The following is an 11,916-nucleotide window of genomic DNA, read 5'->3' on the forward strand; positions in this document are numbered from 1 at the left end:
CAACCATGTTTCTATCAAATGAATGAAAACATCCAGTGTTGTACATATTTGCGATAAGGTAATGCCCACTTACCTACTGCCATCACTCCTAGCAATGTGAGAGAAATTTACCCCCTACCCCACCCCCCACCCCCCCAAAAAAACGCAACAAAGTATCTTTGATTTATGCGATTTGTCTTTTTAAATAAATTTAGCTCGAATTCTTAAATGGATGCCACATCAGAGCCGGAGCCTTCATGCTCTTTACAAAGCTTGTTGCGTGGAACCCGATCTCTACCGTCCGATCGCGTGATTCTGGGTAATGGAAGAATTTAGATGTCTGAGTTAAGTGTGGCTAAAAAAGTCGGACACAGTGTTTTTTCGTCCTTTCTTCATCATGAACTTAAAGAGAAGACTAGTTCAAAATGTGACCAAGTATCAGGGAAGCGTCGATCCCATTCATCGCTGGGTGGAAAACCCGGCGATGTCCCGGCGGAAGTGGTTGTGGCCGATACCGGCTCGCCGTACCTATCCCTCTCTGAGCGGTGCGCGTGTGCGCCCCCGCGTCCCGCGATAAGATAGTGCGGGAGGAGGTAAGTAGGCGGGTCCACTCACCGCGTTCCGACTGTATCGCGGCTCCTACAAGGACGCTGATACTGATCAGCGTGCTCAGAAGGGGCCCGGGAAAGGTGTGAGAGAGGAGTCGGGGCATGCAGCCGGGGAGAGCAAAAGACGGGATGGAAATAATGTAGGACATCCCATCACCATCATCATCGTCATCATCGTCGTCGTCTCGTTGTCGTCGTCGTCGTCGTCGTCATTCTCATGATCATCATGAGAATGAGTATGTTTGACCTGCCTAATGCCTATGGGCTATGAATATCACAACTTGGAGACCAATACACCTTGAGAAAAGCTGTCATGTCGGCCCGAAGGTGCCGTCCTTACATTTAAGAATCAAGTTTCCCCGAAAGCTATCCATCAGTTTTTATTAGACTTTTTGCAGCTTCGGGTCTATGAAGTCCTTCAGATATTTCTTTCCATGAACCTGGCAGCGCTTAGATACCAATCAAATCAAGATTGGCACACAAATAAACATTGCGTAGCAATGCTGAACCAAACACAGCAATGTATTTGACCACACCCTAAGGTTGATTGTTGAAGGCCATACCCACATATTCATTTTTATTAATGAAGACGGTTTTCTACCACAATCATATTAACCGTGAAGTGCTACCGCTCATAAGCATGCATGACGTCTCAGCAGTCAGCGCCCTTCTTAGCCCTGTAGCAGTCAGTCCTGTCTGCTGAATTGTTGGCCTGTCGTTTGGACAGTCTCTTATCCGGCTCGCGGTGCGACGAACCCCAAGGGCAAAGTGGTTTGGTAAATGAAAAGGGTTGGGAGGCAAGCAATCAATCCAGCCCGTGGCAGGGTTCACAACAGAAACATTGGATCTAGCTGGAACGCTTGCATGAAATAACCTTGACAGCGAAGTTCGGAAGTTTCAGGAGACGTCGAATGTTTCCTCTGGATTCAGGATGGTATTTGGCGAGGCAGTTTCGCAAGTGAGATAGCGGTAGGAAAGTGTCTGTTTCGGAAAAGATTTCGGTAGGAAAAGAATTCGATGAGACAGCGGTAGGTCTAGGAATTAGAAAAGTGTCTGTTTCGGAAAAGATTTCAGAGAGAAGAAAGCCGTTTCGATGAGACAAGAGTGACATAGCGCTTCCGAGAGACGAGTGATGCAGCATGGACGTCCTGTTTGAGGTACCAGAGCACTAAAACTATTTTCCCCTTCGCAAACGGTGAAGCATGAGTGGCGAGAAGATGCATAGAGAAAAAATGTCGTTTATCATTTCAGTGTGCACTGTGCAGTGTGCACAGCTCTGTTCTTTTTTGCGTTGCAATGCAGATGTTTTAGTGCTTTGAGTAGAAGTGATCAGCTAGGCTTCATTTTGTTCAATGCATCATTAAACTAATCTTAACGGGGGATTTTGCGAAGAACTAGCAATGGGTTGTAGCATACCTATGCCCTAGTGTTTTATTGCTATCATGGTATATCTGGTCCAAAGATGACATGCGCGACGCGCGTCCTTGAGATTCTCAGAAATGATCCAATCAACTGATCAACATTAGATATATTTAATCGGTATTGAGGAAGCAATGCAGCAGGTCAGTGCCTATAAGGACTACTCGGACAACTACAAATTCACTCGGAAAAATCAAGCATCTTTTTTTTAGCTATGTTCCCTTTGGGAACATAGCTCATCTTTTTGTACCCTGAGCTACTTTAGAACAACCTCTTCAGCACCTTTTTCTCTCTCCAAGTCAACTGCTTGGTGGATGGCCATCACCATCTTCATCTGGTCCATCTGGGTCGGACTCGGAGGCGGCCCTCTCCCACCCTGTCCTTCGGAGACGGCCCTAGAGGACACCCTTCAGCCGGGCCGGGACCGGCTCAGGGCCACCTCGGCACCTCCGGGCAGAGGGGGCTGCCAGCGAGAGGCCAGCCCGGCCCGTCACAAGGCCAGGGCGCCAGCCTTTCCCGCCAAAACCGGGCGCCGCACAAAGGGCCGCCATCTTGAGGCCGGGGTCGGAGCGGCCGAGCGCGCGACCCCAGTACCTACCCAGGGTAAGATGAATGCCCGCGCGCCGCCCGAACCGGCCCGGTCAGCGCACGCGTGTGCTGCTTACGCTACAGTCGAGCCCGCGCCGCCCACACGCACACGCACACCGCCACGTGGACGGGCTGACGCCGCCATCTTGGCCGGCAGTCGGCGGAGCCGCCCAAAGAGAAGGTTCCCGTTACAACGCTGCCCTACAGGATGCACCTTCTGTGGTAACCCTGCGGCCAGTTCAGGGTTGTCTCTGGTAGTTGCCTCTGACAATCCCAAAACCTATTGCAGAACAATTCATTATTCGCCTGAAGAGGACTTTGGTTCGAGTCTCCTGACTCTCTCGCTCGGCGCCATTGCTGGCGTGTCCCCTCCACCGTCAAAGGGGCGGTCGCCGCGCACCCTTCTGCGCCCCGCTCCCCATCAACCCTTTCGACCGTCCCCTTGTTTACCATATGAGCGGCAGCAATGGCGGCGGCGGCGGCGGCCGGCGGGACCGCTGCAGACCTAACATGGCGGTCGCTGGAGGGTCTCCACTGTACAGAGGCCAGCCTTCAGCGCCGAGCGGCAACCCTCGAACAAGTACAGCCTCGGACACTCCACAGCCGTCCACGTCATCATTGCGGGAATACGCGTACCGTGCCGGGAAACACCGCCAGCGGCCGTACCGAGCAGGAGGTAAGAGCTGCGTCGGTACCCGGGCCGGAATTTTATCACTTGTTTTGTAAGCCGGCCGTGGCCGGCGGCGATGCCAGGTATAGAGGCGGCCGGCGGGCGGCGGCGGAGGGCGGGCGGTGGCCAGAACCGGCGCCGGATAATGGAATGTCGCACGGGTACTGAGGTCACGGACCGGCCGGCGGCGGCGGCGGCGGGCCAACCAGCGGCCGTCTAATGAGGGCGCGCGGCGCGACCGCGGGCCGAGCTGGGTGGCTACTGGCTGGACGGCCGGTGGAGCGGTGCCACCGAGCAGCAGCAGCAGGGCATGTAGAGGCCTGTGTACATCTGTGCGGGTAAGACGTTGACCCCAGGACGAAACCAGAACTGCCGGTTCCGTGTCAGTTACCATAGCTGATCACTGATTAAACAATCCGACAGCCGGGGCGAGAGAAATGAGAAGGCCGTTGACTACTTCTATACTACATTACTGGCTATGGCTAAGCAGCAACTTATGCCTTGCACTCACAACCGAGCACAGTGGAACATCAATGACAAAAGATAGAGGCAAGAGCTGTTCACTGAGGTACAGGTCTGAGGTTACACTTACATAACATAAACGCCTAAAGAAAAGAACGGGCGCTGCCCAATCGAAACTAGCCAAAGTAAAGGCAAAACGTACCCCGTCGTTTGTAGGAACCCAAACACAGTCTATCATCCCATCGACTTTGAGATTAAGACCCGTGAGATCAGAATCAGATTCCGAAGCTTTCCTCTCGGATACATACACAGGTCTGTTGTCGACAATAATCTGTGTCTAAAATAAATGAAATAGGAAGAATAGTTGGATCGGATACTCTCCGTTTAAATTGCATGCAGATTTGCACGAAAAACAGATCGGACGCACGCCGAACATTTATTTATTTTGTAATATTATTTTTCAATGTCTTTTCTATGTGTAAAAAATATCAGGGACAGTATCGATAGTTCTAATTTCCTTGCCGAACTCCTCTGAGCGTGCGGTGCTTATTCACTTTCAAGTTACCCAGATATCCTTTGCGTGCATTATTGCTCAAAGACTTTTCAATGAATGGTCCATCCATACATAACCCAGCAGTCAGCATCCATACAACATACACACTCTCAAAGTCAACCCCCATTCCAATTCTATCATTCAACCCGCAGTCTCGCCCAGTTCCCTGCGTTTTCTCCGACGCCTGACCAGCTATGCAAACCCTTTAACACCGGTGCGTTGCGGCACAGCATACCCGTAAAAAGCCAGGCGGACGGCGGACAGCCAGCGCCGCGCGGTGGCCGCGGCGAAAGGAGAGAGCGGGCGGGGAGAGAAGGGGCAGAGCACGGGCCAGCGGAGAGGACGGGAGCGGTGGAACGGTTCTTCGCTGCGTGGCCGCCGGTCAGCGGTCAGCGGTCAGCGGTGAGTCGTCAACGGTCAGCGGTCAGCGCACGCAGAAAGCCGAGGCCGGTATTTCCTCTGAGTCAGCTCTCCTCAGGGCGTTCGCTCGGAACTTTGTGTTCTTGTTTTGAACGCGGGTAGAGTATTTTGGTCGATAGGCGTAAAATACTCCCTGTGACTTGCCGAGGAATATTCAAAAGCACAAATCCCGTAAACATAATTGAACATACCTGCCGACACAAGTGACAAGTCACGTTTGCATGTGCTGTGTTCATTCCATTTATGTTTGTTTTTATGCAACGATGAGCCTCATTATACGTTTTGTTTGCTAGTTTCTCATCACTGATGCATGGATGGAGCATCTAAAAAAATATAAATGTTAACAAAGACCTTGGCATTTTGTTCTGTTACAACTTGCAAATTTATATGCTGAAATGCGTGTTAATAATATGTTTAATGTTTATTGATGTTGATAGGTATATTTTGTAATCAGCTGTCAATAAAATGAAACCGAGAAATTATAAAATAAAATAAAACAACGAAGCTGAGCTTAAGTGTATAGCAAAAAGGCTTATGTGGATGCAAATAAATTTCCTAAACTATCCAAACTTCATTGGTAATTGTGCACCCATCCACTAAAAAACTGTTCACATGCTTAACATTAGCCATGCCCTACCACGTTACTTTGGCGCGGTTCTGCGCATAAAACCGTCAACGGGTCCTTTTGCCGTTCGGAATCCTTCCACAGAGGGGTTCATGCAAAGTGGAAGGATTCCATCGGCCACGCGCCGTTCACACCTGTGCTGAGAGCGGCCCACCTCTGCTGGTACGGCGCGCGCCCCAAGACCGGCGCATTTAAATCTTCGGCCGGCAGCTGCCGAACCATCCAGCTCCCAGCGCTGAATAACCCAAATTTGCTGCCGGCCCGGCCGCAGCTCGGCGCCGGCATTCAGTCGACGAAGGGGTTTCGGCCGCCATTGTGGTTACTGAATATTCCCTCCCTGCGCTGCCAGCCCCTATGTAAATGCCAAATTTAACTTTGAATCGCCGCTGGTGCCGTGCGAACCAAACCATTTTTCATAAACTACAAAAAAACGACGACGAGCCGAAAGGGGCAGGCGGCTGGCGGCGGCGGGCCGCCATCACCGGGGCGGCACCAAACTGCCGGAGTCGGCGAGCGGCGGCGGTCGACGCGTGGCCCCCTGCGTGCAGTTGCAGTGCAGAGTGGGCGTCTGTGGCGCCGACACGCAGCCGATAACGGTAGGAGTGTCTGCAGGACGACAGCGGCAGCGCCGGAGACGCGCTGAGGTGGTGGAGCGAGACGTACAGCAAGTCGGACTACACCTGGAGTCACCACACCAGGTAAGAGCAGAGCCACAATGAAATCACAAGTCGGACTGAGCGATGTAAATGTCTCGACATACTGGGCCCCATATTGATCGTGTATGGTGTTAGTATGTTGTCATGCGCCCTGGCTCTTGCGATCGGTTTTTGCGGCACTGACGGGCGGGCGAAGCATGCCGTTCGAAAAAAAAACTTCATGGTTTGTAAGCTGCAAAAATTACAAAACATGATCTGTTAGCACTATGACTTCATCTGCGATTGAAATGCAACGTGATTTGTTTTTAGAAGTATACCACGAAGTAAACAAATCTAAAACACGAAATGTACCAGCTTCACAAATATGCATATTATATAAGTAGGGACTGTAATAACTGCAACTACTGACGAACATACCTGTAGCATTCAGAGCCATAGTACGACATCTTAGTATGACGAAGTGACTGAGCCTCAGCGAACAATGCCGGCGCGGTGGGAAAGACTCCCGGTCCTTCAAAGGCGGGAAACACTCTGGAGAGTCATGGGGCCCGTGTGAATGACATCAATGGTCGTGTGCTCACGCCCTGGTGGCCTGAGCCGCGGTGAAAAAACTACGTTTTTTATCAACTATCCGGCACGTGCGCATGATATCAATTGACATTTTTTTTGTAGCATCTTTTCCTTATCAACTCCATGTCAAAACAAATCTAGACAATTAAAAATGAAAACCTAATCGGCCTTATGTTCGTGAAGGCGCTTGATTTGAAAAAACGTCGGAAGAAAAAGGATTCTATTATGTTGTCGTTGTTTTGATAAATAAAAAAAAACTTGTATCAGCAGTTGGATTAAATTGTAATTAGACAAATACTAACCTATATTAAATATATAAGAAATATATAAAAATACTAACCAAATATTAAGTTTCAAAATCGCTTAGTTCTCCTGTCACTTTTCTTTTTAGCATTTTGATTACGACTATCCTACTCTACATAGGGGAGCCGCAGGGGTATGACGGGCGAGGTATGAAAGACGGGCAGTGACCATACAGCCTAAACCCGTAGCCCTAACTGTCCCCAGTTTCAGTAGCGGCGGAACACCCCCAATTAAGGGGGAGGGGCACTGCCGACTTTTGGTCCCATTCTTTCCATGCAACGCCCATAGGGCTAATGTTAAGATGCCAAAATCAAAGGGGGCACGGTGCTCCGGTGCCCTCCCCGTTCCGCCGCCTATGCCCAGTTTGGCACAGCAATTAGCCAGTTAACCATCTTCTCCGTCATGAGCGAGCGGGTGCGCATGTTGCCCCGTTTTCTAGTTATTGCGTGAAAACTAATTTCGCACATTGTAGTCAAGCCCTATAAAATGTGTTTGCAGCCATGCTGTGTTCAAGATAATGCGCCTTTTTGCCGAGCATGCTGTGTAAACTTTGTTGGGGGTTATGATCCACTGTGCATTTTAGTGACAATCTTCGTCAATATGGTGACGAAGAGCCTCGCGATATTTTCTTTAATGATGGTGTGGGACAAGGCGGGCATATTGCCCGTCTTGCCGTATATAAGTGTAGGAAGAACAACTTCAAATCAAACATTAAAAGAAAGTATAAGATATCCCAGATCTATTGTGTTGAGTACAACGGGTAAACGATTAAAGGTCGCCGTCCACAGTGGTTAGGGGCACACATTCACGCGCTGATTTTAACATTGGAGCCTATGGGCTGCGAGCTGACTGCGGCTCAGAGTCGAACGCGCGATGAAGCTGATTTTGAAAGGCGCCGAATTACGCGCTGACGAGTTGAAATAATTGAACTTTTCAGCGCGCGCTAGGCGCTGAACGATTGCGTGCTGATGACGTGCCTATTGCCTAACCAGTGGACGGCCACCTTAACATCACCTCTCTTATATATTATAAAAACGACAATCCTAACTTATTTAACTGAAAATGCTGTGTAATTCGTATTCGTTTCGGGCTACACTGAGGTAAAAATTGTTACAAATTGTAACAATTTTTTGTCTCAGTGTAGCCCGAAATGAATACGAATTACCATCAATTCTTGAGGAAGATTCGAAATGACACTTCGTCAATACCTGAAAATGCTTTCTTTAAACTTCTTAGTGCCTTAAGTACAAGGAAAGATAGAAACGGCCATCCACGTCGTCGGCAATCCATCCAAGTTCCATTTCTATTGTAAGTGAACAAATATGTTATTTTTTTCATTTAGCTCAAATGTTTGAATGAGCGGGTTGACAGAGCCGGAGCCCAGCTAAACAGTTTGTTGCGTAAGCCCGACCCAAACCGCTCGACTGCGCGATTTCGATTAACCCGCGCACCGACGGGGGTCTGCGCCAACTTCGCACCGACGGGGGGGGGGGGGGGCGGATGACCGCCCCCCCTGAGATCTCGAGAACAAAGCAAGATAGCGACAAGCGGTAAACGGCATCGGATACGCACGGCCAGGATCTACAATTTTTACTAAGGTCATTTTCAGGTCAGGTCAAAGATGACGTCACAGGGGTCGAAAAAGTCAAAATGGCGGCGCTAGATATGGAGAGAGTTTTTCTCGAATAACTTTCGAATTAGTCAAGATAGGAACAAACTAAGGGCATCATCGTGATCCTCTCGTCAATCCGCATCGAATGATATAATGTTGACCTCAAAAGGTCAAGGTCAAAGGTTGATCTCAGGTCACGTGACCTCGAGGTCATCATGTATATCATTCGATGCGTCTTGACGAGCTGAACACAATGAGACCATTCACGCGTCTGTATCTTGTTCCTGTACGGAGTTATTGGCCAAAAACCTTTGGTGACCTTTGATGACGTCACATGACCTCACAGCTGCCCAACAGCAAAACAGACCTCAAGGTAGTGAAGGTTGATCGTATATGAAGTCATGTATGGTATATGGGGCCATTCCGACCCGTTTTAGTGGTAAAAACAGGGAGTTGATTTTTCCCCCATTGACTTATAATGGGGAGGTCGCGAAATTGACCTGACCTTAGGTCACCGATATCAAATTTCCGAGATATACAAATTGTAGCTACTAATGACCTAATAATATCCTGCGACTTTCAAAGGCCTCCGACATCTACTGTAGCTCTGGCACGGTGACAAAGTTGCAAAAAAGTGACTTGAGGTTGGGTCATTCAAAGTGATCTGGTGACCTGACCTTAAAAGGTAGGAGGTTCAAACTGGCACACCATGTGTAAAATTGATGAGGTTATAGTCATACCAAATTTCGCGGCGCTACGCGCCGCGGTTTTCCCGCTATTCGCGAAAAACCTCAGGGGGGGCGGATATCCGCCCCCCCCGTCGGTGCGCGGGTTAACGGGTAAATTTAGATGCCAAAATTTCGCGTGTCTTTCAAAGGCAGAAACGGTCCGTTCCATTCAATTGACATCAACTGGCTACGGGTGCTCTCACTAGCCGCAGATTATCCTCGTTATAGGAGATAGGAGTATAATGTACCGAGCTGCGGAGCGACTCGAAGGCGGGCTCTTACCACCGGACGTCCAACGCTATACCAACTGAGCTACAGGATAAATAAATTAACAAACTATTTCAATAATGCAATGGTTTGGAAATATGTCATATTCCGAGAGCTGGGTAGAAAGCACTGTATCATTATAGTTCTGCATGACATTTCAAAAAACTGCACTGGTAGAACACTCTCACAGCTCAGCCCCTAAAGGCCAGGACTTTGAATTGCTCATATGTTGCCATGAATGAGATCATACTTCTTGATAATAATAATCAATATCGATTTCAACGTTGATAATAATCGTTTAATTCATGTGGAACACACAAATACCTCCGTCTACGTGCTCCAAACTTTCTTCACATTGATGCCCAAAGGCAGCCGACCGTTATTCCCACAAGCTTTCCAACACTTTCCGGCGTCCTGGGCCCACGGGCGACGGTCCCCACTCCGTTCAAAGCCAGAGTCATATCTCTTATCAGCATTATGCAGTCTCGGCATATTCACGTCGCACTCGCCGTCAGCTCCGATTCAAGGCCGACACTGGCGCAGTGCTCCGCGCGGCCAGCTGCCCGGTCTATTCAGCCGGCAGCCCCCATAACCCTCTCCATTCCGCAACTCTTTTATACCCAAAACGCAGAAATCCGTGAAATCCCAGGGGTCCGAACTACGTTTACAGATTTTGAATAACGCGCGGGGACCGATTCGCGGGGCGTCTCGCCGGCTTCGGATCGAGTTCAGTCCAAAGTCGAGCCGCCGCCGCGCGCGGCGAATTGGCCCACCATTGACGGGCGGCCGTATTCAGAGTATGTTAAACGAAATGCCTAAATTTGACCCCAAAAGGCAGACTATGCAAAGGCGAGGCGATCGTAAACGGGGTGCGCTGGGAGACGGCGCGCGCGGCGCGAGACAGGCCAGCTGGGTCTGCCGGAGCAGGTGACGGAGACAGGAGACACCCCTTCCCCGGCGCGAGAGACACTCCCGAGTGAGTGGCGCCGATCGGCAGTTCCCCGTGAAAAGGCGGCTCTGATGTGGGGCTCCTAATCCCCAACCTACCTGGATGTGAAGAGATAATTGCGACTGAGGAAGACGTTATATTCGTAGCTGTAATGCGACCTCGAAAACTCTTATGTAAGCCATTGGTAGGTAGTTTGTGGCGCTGTCACCAAACAAAATGGTCCGATACCGAACCTATTCCGAACCAAATACCAATCAAAACCGTGAAGAGATACGGAAACCAAACCAACTTGAGAACAATGAGCGAAATACCAACTTTTTACAGATTTCTCAGCCTCTTATACATTAGTGAGGATTCATAATACCAACAAAATACCAAACACATTAGGATTGAAATACCAAATACCAAGTTGGTATTGGTTTGGTTTCGGTATACCAAAAAGTTGGTATCCGATTGACATCTTTGTCACCCACAAACTAAAATAGATCATTGCAGTTTGAATGCTGCTGCTTGGTGAGTAGGTCGTCTAGCAATATGGGATACTTATATATCGGAAATCTACTTGCGTACTGATATAGAATAGTCTGTGATACTTTCTATATTTTCAGCTGCATACCTACTCGTACCTACAAGTGTCAGCTCCATTTCACGAGTTGTTTGGGGTTTAAACTTAAAGGAAATAGTTCACATTTTAACATGGGTTTTGAACTGGAATAGCAGTTCCGTAGCTTGGGCTGAGACGAGCATAAATCAGGAGCTTTTACAGCCCAACGATCACCCTAGGCAAAGATATTCTATTTCTCGTCCCGAAAAAGGTGTCTTGCGTTGAGGATGTGTGCCTTGCATATATTTGCAATTTGCATCCAGTATGAAACGAGCATGGGTCCCGAAAATTCTTCAGAAACTAGAGAAATTATCTACGAGAACTCTAGAGAAATTCTCGTACTGATCAATAAGGACATTCAGGGGAACATTATCGCCCTTGCCAGTAAAACTAGTAAAAGGGCTAACTTTGCGTGGTTCTTTAATCTTTAATGCATTATTTCACGCACTGGCGGATCCAGGGTTTCAGCGCGGGGGGGGGGCATACCAGGTCATGGAGCCAAACCTTCTCCTAGGGTACCCCCAAATCCTGTCTTCTCATCGGATTTAGGCCACTTATTTTTCGTCATAGCCCTGATACGATAGTTTTTTTTTCTTTAAAAACAACAAATGGTAGGCCACCTGGGCCCTGTTTCACCGGTGATAGCAACACGCTGCTATTACACGTGGGGCGTTCCACGACAAATCGACAAATAAAAAATTAAATTTGCACCCTCATATTTTATTTTTCGTTGAAAACTGGTGTAAGGGGTTGTGATGGGCGGGGAAGCCAGCTGTGACAAGGATTTTTTCTTCGAACAACGGTTTCCGAGATATAGCCTCGGGCAATTCCAGCAGGTCGCGCTGCAGCCCTATGTTTGGCGGCCTATAACTCAGAAACTATTGGTTTTCTACGATAAAAACT

Source organism: Amphibalanus amphitrite, unplaced genomic scaffold (genome assembly GCF_019059575.1).
Source record: "Amphibalanus amphitrite isolate SeventyFive unplaced genomic scaffold, NRLGWU_Aamphi_draft 000965F_arrow, whole genome shotgun sequence".
NCBI classification, from domain to species: domain Eukaryota; kingdom Metazoa; phylum Arthropoda; class Thecostraca; order Balanomorpha; family Balanidae; genus Amphibalanus; species Amphibalanus amphitrite.